The sequence below is a fragment of the Nomascus leucogenys genome, chromosome 11, assembly GCF_006542625.1.
Source record: "Nomascus leucogenys isolate Asia chromosome 11, Asia_NLE_v1, whole genome shotgun sequence".
Taxonomy (NCBI): Eukaryota; Metazoa; Chordata; class Mammalia; order Primates; family Hylobatidae; genus Nomascus; species Nomascus leucogenys.
In genome coordinates this window covers 92,669,518-92,679,533 of record NC_044391.1, presented here as the reverse complement: position 1 = coordinate 92,679,533, position 10,016 = coordinate 92,669,518, and positions in this window count along the sequence as shown.

The following is a 10,016-nucleotide window of genomic DNA, read 5'->3' as shown; positions in this document are numbered from 1 at the left end:
TCGTTTGCCAGAATCTCGGGCCAGAAACATCCAATGAAATGATGTAAAAGGTTCTCAGGAATAACAGAAGTCAATGTCACTGTTTCTGGGTTTCTCAAGCACAATCCAATCTTACAAAAATAACATCAGAACTCACTGTGTGCCAGGCCATATGCTAAGTGCTTTCCATAAGGCATCTTAGCGAATCCTCCCAACAGCCTTGTGAGATAGGTACCATGGCCTCCAGGGATACTGATGAGAAATTTGACCTTACAGTCCTTATAGATATTAGCAGAGCCTGGATTTGGACTCAAATGCATCTGACCACATCGTTTATTTTTCACTTTGAAATGTCCCCTTTACCTCCATCTTCATGATGGTGAGGGATCATAATGGTACTTCAATCTCCAACCTCAGATGTGTTACCAAGGTCTGCATCGGCTACATATTGTATTGATCCAACATTCAGAAACTCCTTAAAAACTGTCATCAAATGCTGCTAAACCATCAGAGCAAATCCTGAATAATTTTCCCCATGCTTCTTCTGTGTTTCTGGAAGAATATGATTCCAAGAACTCCTTGGTTCCTGGGTACACATTGAATCCGGGGCCCAGGACCCAGATGCCTTTCCCTTAGGCATCTCCTGATTGTTCATTCTGTTTTTTTCTCCTCAATACACATAATTCATATAATCACTCTTCTTCCACATGTTTTATTCACTGCCCTGTTTACTAATTAAAGTTTCTTGCTTAGAAAAACAACTTCCATACAAATATTCATAGCAACATTTTTCAAAATAGCAAAAAACTGGAAACAACCTAAATGTCCATCAACTGGTGAATGGACAACTATGATTGGTATATCAATACAAGCGAACACTACTCAGCAATCAAAACGAATGAAATACTGATAAATGCTACAACACGGATAAACCTCAAAAATATTATGCTAAGTGAAGAAGCCAGATGCAAAAACACCCCACACATTTTATTATTCCATTTATATGAAATTCCAAGAAAAAGCAAATCTATGCAGAGAGAAAAAAGTCTGGTGACTTCATGGGGCTGGGTGAGAATGGGGATTAACTGTAAAAAACAGAGAATCTTGGCTGGCACAGTGGTTCATGGGTGTAATCCCAGCAATTTGGAAAGCCAAGACAGGTGGATCGCCTGAGGTCAGGAGTTCAAGACCAGCCTGGCCAACATGGCGAAACCCTGTCTCTACTAAAAAATACAAAAATTAGCCAGGCGTGGTAGCAGGTGCCTGTAATACCAGCTACTCAGGAGGCTGAGGCAGGAGAATTGCTTGAACCCAGGAGGTGGAGGTTGCAGTGAGCCGAGATCATGCCACTTCACTCCATCCTGGGTGACAGGGCAAGACCCTGTCTCAAAAAGAAAAAAAAAAAAATCTTGTTGGGATAAAATGTTCTAAAACTGGACTATGGGGATGGTTGCACAACTCAGTAAATTCACCAAGAATTATTGAACTGTACATTTTAAATTAGTTAATTTTAGAGTATATAAACTGTACCTAAATAAAGTTGTTTAAAAAATAATCAATCCATGGATAATAATTTTTGATCACATAAAAAACTGATCAAATTCTTTGGACAGTAAGCCAGCTGAGAAATTGACTTTTTATCAGTACACTAAAGATAGAAATTCCTACCTCAAAGATAATTATTTGGATATCAAATCAGATATTAAAATTTAAGTGTTTTGAAAACTAAAAAATGGTTAATTGATGAAAGATTCCTTAGGTTCAGTAGTGAATGGAAATTATCTCATTCTGTCCTCTAGGTGGTGCTAAAATCTAAAAATAAGCAGCCCCGTGGTAAATGCGGCAGCTTTGTACAAAATTACCTTTCTTTAATAGGTGACATCCCTAAAGGGAGTTTTCAGTCCAATTGTCTTAGTCCAGAGCCTTCTCCTGAATTAACCTCAGGATAACAGACATCCAACTTCAGTTCCAGTTTTCCAGTTATACCGATAATTTTTTAATTTTTAATTTTGTATGGCTTCCTCTTTGTCCTGTTGAGCCATTCATCATCCATTTCTTTCCACTTTTATGAAAACTGTAGTTTCCATCAAAATTTACCCTTCTTTTTAATTGCATGTTCAATACTCTTAGTACTTAAGTGGGGATGAGGGAGCTGATTTGTCAAGCCATTTGTAAAATCAAAAGAAAGCCAAATATTGGGAGGCCAAGGCAGGCGGATCACTTGAGGCCAGGAGTTCGAGACCAGCCTGGGCAACATGGCAAAACCCTGTCTCTACTAAAAATACAAAAAATTAGCCAGGCGTGGTGGCACATACCTGTAGTCCCAGCTACTCAAGAGGCTAAGGTAGAAAAATTGCTTGAACCTGGGAGGTGGAGGTTGGAGTGAGCCGAGATCGTGCCACTGCACTTCAGCCTGGGTGACAGAGTGAGACCCTCTCTCAGAAAACAAACACCGAAACATAGCAAACAATGGCCACATCAGTGAAGAAATTCAGCTGAAGTTCCCCTGCCTGCTCCTGCCATCTGTTGGTGGTAGGAACAGCTGATGTGCTATTACTTTGCTATGTGATGTCCAGTTTTATATATATGAAAGTTCACACATAAAAAGTTGTAATAAGAGCTTTAATATCATGTTCAGGAATTCAGTGTGAGCCTAGCCCTATTCCTGTACCAAAAACCCCATAGATTTATAGACTGTCTTTTTGCCCTTTATCTGATGGTTTCCAAAAGCATTTGGATCAAGTAGGAGAGCCAAGAGTCCACAGCACAAAGCATACTGGCCCTGCTGTACAGCAAGAACATAAAGTGTTATTATCTGAGCCCCTGGGCTTCCATATTAAGCTAATGAGTGGCAGGGCTGGTCCTTCAAGGGAGTAGGAAACTTGAAGTTTGTGTCTCATGATATGTCTTGCAAAAGGAAGCTTACAGAAGCAGCATGCAAACAGGCACTGAAGAGTTGTGCAAACAGACAACTCATTACTGAAAATTCCTCACTGGCGAAAGTAATTTTGCACAAGGGGAAGGGTTTGAAAAACAGCTCTTGCCTCCTGAAGCCCTTTCTGTGGTGGAAACAAATCAGCTTTTAAAATACAATACCATAGTGGCTTTAAAAAGTGGTATTTAAGCAGCATGAAAATAGCCTACGAGAAATTAATGCAAAATGAATTCAGGCACATAATTTACATCTGCTGTGTTACCCAGAATGGCTCTCTCCTATAACTGGAAATCTATGGACCTAATTCTGGGATGACTGGAAGGAGTTTTATATCTTTTGGGATGTAGCCGAACAATCTGTCACCAGAGGAAACACTTGTAACCCTTAAGGGCCAGCAGAAGCTAGGGTCCTCTTGTTAGAACAAACATACACTTAAAATTAACAGCCAACAAAATAGGTGGTGTTCACAGGTCTAGACCTTAAAATCCAGCCCTGTGCCCAAATCTGCAGTCTTTCCACACTCATCAGGCTCTGTCCTTCCTAAATATAGTTCACGAGCTGTTTCCGCATTGAGAGTTGACAGTGAATGTCTGGAGGAGACAATCAACACAGTCAAACTCATTGCTGCACTGGACCTGGTATCCTGGCTTCTCACTGAATCAGTGGGCAAACAGAAGCCCCGCAGTGGGTCTTCCTCTCTATTTCCCATCCCCGCGCTGGGTATCATGCTGATTCAGTTCATCAAAACCATGTGAGTTAATTTGCACAAAGTATACTTCAAGTTCCCACTTTTGAAAGTAATTATAACAAAAGAGAACAAGAAGGAGCATCCCAGGAGTGGGAGGAGAACGAGAAAAAGATGACCTCAGGAAGTCTTGGGAAGTTGTTAGAGTTTCAATAAAAGAGAATTTCAAGGAATAGGAAGTTGGTAAGCGGGTCACATGCCACAGGGAAGATGAGTAAGATAAGGACTCCATGTGCCCATTAGGCCCAGCCTTGAGGACAGCACTTTGGGATGCAGTTGTGTGGAGTGAGAGGGGAAGTCGGGGGTTGAGTGATGAGACCAACAGACAAAGGTGCCTGGCTGCCTTCTCTTGTAAAGAGAGATGGGAGGGACATTGTTGTGTGGAGGCAATAAATAAGAGATAAAATTTTTTTATATTGCAAACTTTTTAAAATAATACTCCCTGCCTCTATCCACTGCTGAAATCGTAGACCGGGAATTCTCATCTTGCCTGAGGCACCATCTTCCTGTGAATGGCTCATAGTAGGGTTTCGATACCTATTTGTAGGAAGAAGCCAGTCTGCAATCTTGGAACTGGTTATATGCAGCTTATGTTGAAAGCAGGAATACTTTTTAATCGGATTGAAAGATTTCCACTCTCTTCTTTTTTAGGTTTTGCAGGTCTCAGTTGCATGACTTGGTACTAGTTGCTTCACTTCTCTATGACTCAACTTCTTCATGTATAAAAGTGTAAAAGTGCATAGTTTATGTACATATAAGAACGCACATGGCCAGGCGCAGTGGCTCACGCCTGTAATCTGAACACTTTGGGAGGCCGAGGTGGGCGGATCACGAGGTCAGGAGTTTGAGACCAGCCTGACCAACATGGTGAAACCCCGTCTCTACTAAAAAAAACACAAAAATTAGCTGGGCATGGTGGTGTGGGTGTAATCCCAGCTACTCAGGAGGCTGAGGCAGGAGAATTGCTTGAACCCGAGAGGCGGAGGTTGCAGTGAGCTGAGATCGCACCAGTGTACTCCAGCCTGAGTGACAGAGCGAGACTACGTCTCAAAAGAGAAAAAAAAAAAGAGTGTATAGTTCAGATTAAGCAGATTACACTATTTGTTATTATTATTTTTATTATTACTTGTTATCCTGGACCAATGGGAGACAAGTATTATCTGTACTATAAATCTAAATAACTCGCAAAATATTTTTGTACAAGGGGAACAGTTTAAAAAACAGCTTTTCCCTCCTGAGGTCCTTCCTGCGGTGAAAACAAATTGGCTTTTAAACTGTAACACCATAAAACATCTTTTAAAATGCCAAATACAATACCAAAAAAGTTTTTAAAAAATATAATGAGTCTGACAGCAATGGCTTGCCTAATTGTGCTTGTGAAGGAAAGAAACCATGGCACCATGTCAGGGTCACAGCAGCCCACCTGTACCAGGGCTGTGTGGCTCTGGAGGACGGAGTGGGGAGACAGCTCACCTGTGTACCAGGACCACTGTGGCACTGGAGGTCCAGAGGGGAGACAGCCTCCATGCTGCAGGAGAGGCCCAGAGGGAGGGCCTGGGTGTGTGCAAGCCCAGAATAGACCTCTGGTAGCACTCCAGGAAATCTTGACCAACTCCACGGCAGGATCTTGTCAGTGTTCTAGCACCGTGAGGTTCCGGGCAAACCCCCAGGGGGAGCCTCCAGACTGCATGCCTCTGTCACAGTGAGTGACGAGTCCTCTCACCTGTACCCATGATGAGGTGAACTCAGGGTGTTTCTTGGGAAGTGCCCTAAAATGAGACAGAGTGATAATCTTACAGAAGCAGGCTCTGTCCATGGCATAGAGGTAGGGGTGCTCAGAGGTTACTGCCCTGCCTCGAGAATCAGGTGGGTCTGGTTTGAAATTGTGGCCTCATCACTTAGCTTGGGTGAATCACTCAACTTCGGACCCTCAGCTACTCATCCGCCAAATGTAGTTAATAATAAGGCCTGCCTCCATGTATACCTATGTAATAAACCTGCACATTCTGCACAGAACTTAAAAATCCCAGCACTTTGGGGGGCCTAGGCGGGCAGATCACGAGGTCAGGAGATAGAGACCATCCTGGCCAACAGGGTGAACCCCATCTCTACTAAAAATACAAAAAAAAAAAAAAAAGCTGGGCACAGTGGCGCGTGCCTGTAATCCCAGCTACTCAGAAGGCTGAGGCAGGAGAATCGCTTGAACCTGGGAGGGGGAGGTTGCAGCAAGCCAGGATGGAGCCACTGCATTCCAGCCTGGCAATAGAGCAAGACTCCATCTAAAAAAAAAAAAAGAAAAGAAAAAAAGAAAAAAAGAAAAATAATAATAGGGCCTGCCTCAAAGCTGATGGGAGGATTTGAGGAGCTAAGGCGGGGTCTCAATGTGGGGCCACAATGGGTATTTTTTTCCTTCAGTCAGCAGCTCTAGCTCCTGCCATCCTCTACTTTTGTCCTTCACTGAAAAGCAACATTTCTAAATGTTACTTCCAATTCCTGATGTTTCGTCAGCTTCTAGGGAGAGTAACAATTCCCTTCCTTGTTCTCACAAAGATCCAGGATTGAAGTTGGGGAGGGGTTGGTGATAAAATTGTTTTTCTTCTTTCTACAGGTCAAATACTAAGTTCATGTGTCTCTTACTGGTTTCTCTTTGACTCATCTTAGTGCTTGACGCAAATTGTGTATTTCCTGTCTCATTCTCTTTATCTGAAAAATGGGCTTTATTTAATCATTTTCCCTCCCGGCCTTTCAGCACAACCTCACTGTTTTGAGACCTACAATCTATAAACTGCATTCAAATGTTCTGCTTCGGATTTTGTCTTTCAGGAGATAGTCTAGATTCCATTCCAGTATTAAGGAATGGGAGAAATCGTTCTCCAGAAGTATCATTGGAGAACAATATCATAGAGCTGTGGCTCTCAATTTGGGTGACTTCGCCCCTGAGGGGACATTTGGCAATGTCTGGAGACATTTTTGGTGATCACAACGGGCGGTGCAGAAGAAAGAGGATGCTACTGGCATTTAGTGGGTAGAAGCCAGGGATACTGCTAAACATTTTGTGTTGCACAGAACAGCCCCACAAGGAAGAATTGTCTGGCCTAAAATACCAATAGTGCCACGGTTGAGAAACCCTGCCATAAAGGATTTCAATGTGTGAATTTTCCTCAATCACTTTTTCTTTTTCCCTTTACATTGTTGTCCTTAGTTTCAGTTCTCATCCTCTTCTCCCTCATCCAGCCTCTCCTCCTCTCTCCTATCAATCTTTCTACTCCTTCCCCTTCTTACTACTAAGTTATTTTTCATTCTCCCTACCTTCTGCTCTATCATTGTTTAGTGTTCCCTCCAAATATCATTGTTTCCCATTTAGTGACCCTCCTTCAAAATTCCCAGCCTTTGGAAAATATTCTCCAAATTGTCATTCCAGCTTGGTCACTAAGTAGCTGGATAGCCCCTTGGGCCAGTCGCTTCACCTCTCCAGGCCTTAGCTTTCTCCCTGTAAATGGACATAGCACTGGATGATCTCTACAGCCTGAATTTGTGATTGACAACTGTCTTGGCAATTTGAATGACTAACAATCCTTTAAAAAAATATCACCGTGACAGAGGGACCCTATAAAAAAAAATGCACTAAAAGTTCATTGGTATACAGTTAGAAAGAAAAAGATGTTTATGCAGGCGTATGAGTATATGGAAATTCAATCCTGCCAAGGCAGTTGAAGGTAAGGTAAAATAAGTAGGTGGCTAACATTTTCAAAGAAATCTATGGAAAAATTAAATGAGCTAAAACAATATTGATTGCAGCATTATTTATAATAATAATAATTGGAGACAATATAAATAGCCAAAAATCAGAAACTGAGAAAAAAAATTGTGGTCTATTTATATGATAAAATACCATGCAGCCATTAAAAATAATAATTATGTTATTAATAACATGGACAATGCTTACATGCAGATTGCAAAATTATATGTAGTGTATACTCACATTTACTCATACTTATATTTAGTAAAAAAGGGTATCATGACCTGTAGTGAACATATTTATTTAAATTAAATAATTTTGTCTTTTTTTACTTACAGGTAATACATGTTTATTTGTAAATAATTTCAAAAACTCAGATAAGGAAAATAAAATTATCTGTAATTCCACCACCAGAGTTGACCCCTGAGACATGTTTGCCTTTTTTCATTCATTAAAATAAAAATGGGGCTATACTGCTTTTGTAATCTACATTTTTTTCCTTGTCATTAAATAGTCCTCCGCAAGGGCATTTATATTAGTTGCACAGTATTCCTTTGTATCTGTACTGGATTTAACTTGGGGTGGGAAGATTGGGGTGGTAAATAAACTTTTGAAAAACAAAGAATATGGGTTAACAGCTAGCAACCTGGTGGACCTGAACTATTGATGCTTCTCTTCATTAGTAATCAATGGACTCTACATGAAGCAGTTACTTCAGTAATGTTGGCTTTTCAGCACCTATCACAGAACCATACGTTGGCCAGTTTGGGTGGGGACCATTGAAGGAAAGACCTTTCCCTCCCACTCCACCTCCCTATTAAATGGGTGAATAGGGTCTTCGCCTTCCCACTAACCTATAACATGTATATTTGGTTTGATCACCCCAGAGCGGGAGAATCACCTGTGTGTGTGTTCCCACTCTCCTCCAATCTACCGCCTACTTCCTTGCTCCATCTGGCTGAACTGAAGGGGCTGTCCTTTTCCCAAATCCTTTCTCCAGAATGTTGGGGGGAGTGGCTCCAGGCCCTGTTTGCCATCAGGTTCCCATGGCACAGGCTCAGTCTGAGACGTTCCTCCCTCTGTGATTCAATGCCAAGTCTGCATTCTGCTTTCGTGTCTGGGGATGTTATGATACCAGATTTATCTGGTTAAAGAAAAAATGCTTACTGGCTCATTTCTTTACTGGGGCACAAGAGCTACTCTGAAAATCCTCTGAGGTTCACAAGAGCCTTATCTCCAGGATCAAAGCCTCAAGGCCCGCAAGGATGGCTGCTCTGGTCAGGCCCACCTGGTCACAATAAAATTCCACCGGAGTCAAAACTTTGCTTTGTTTTCATGCCTCCACCCTCTGAGTCCCTGTCCCATCCCTTCGCAGCAGGCAGAAAATACCGGACAAACTAATTTTCCCATGTTCTTTGGAGATTCAACATGATGGCATTTGTAAAGAGAGGTATAAAAGGGTGATGCTTAATCCAAAGACGTGACAGGGTGACTGTGGGGCCTCGGGTGTCCCTGAGGGGCTGTTTGACCAACTCGTGTTTCCACAGCTTTCCGCTGGGGATGCATCCTCTTCATTCCCACTGGAAGGGTTGGAGTAGAGAGGAAACCAAAATTCACTGAGCCCCACAATGTGCCAGGAGGCATGGTCCCAAGTGCTTTCCACATTTATTCCTCACAACACTGTTCACTAGGCATTGTTATCTCAATTTTAATATAGAATCACTGAGACTTCAAAAAGTTAAGTCATTGGCCCCAGGGGCACAGTCAGGATTTGAACCCAGGGCTGTTGATTTCAACATTACGTTATAACCTTCCCATAAGACAAGGACTTATATATTTTTAAGAAAAAAAAGTTGGGGAGGGCAGCCGGGCGCAGTGGCTCACACCTGTAATCCCAGCACTTTGGGAGGCCAAGGTGGGTGGATCACGAGGTCAGGAGTTTGAGACCAGCCTACCCAATATGGTAAAACCCCATCTCTACTGAAAAAACAAAAATTAGCTGGCAAGGTGGCACGTGCCTGTAGTCCCAGCTACTCGGGAGGCTGAGGCAGAAGAATTGCTTGAACCCGGGAGATGGAAGTTGCAGTGAACTGAGATAGAGCCACTGCACTCCAGTTTGGGCAACAGAGCGAGACTGTTTTTGAGACAGAGTCTCAAAAAAAAAAAAAAAAAAAATGGAGGAGGGAGTCTAAATTAGAGACCTTCTGTGCTGTGACTTATCTGTTAATACAAATGTCTTTGCATGCAGTAAGCATTTTTACCTGAGCCCTTTTGCCCAGGCATTGTGTATGCTATAGATTTAAAGGACATGAAAAGTGTCCTCCAATCCACGTGTGTTGGTTCCAGTTATTGCCTCTTCTGCCTTCCTTGTCCCTTTGCGGTTGCTTCTATTCAGTCACAAGGGTGAGCCACAGAGCACCTGGAGCAGCAGTCCCAAAAGTGTGGTCCCCAGACCAGCAACCTTGTCATCTCCTGGAAACATGCTGGAATTTGATTTCTCAGTTCCACCCCAGACCTGAATCAGAGATTCTGAGAGCGGGGCCCACAATCTGCATTTTTACAAGCCCTCCAAGTGATTCTGATGTGCTAGTGCTTGAGAGCCGCTGACCTGGAGAATG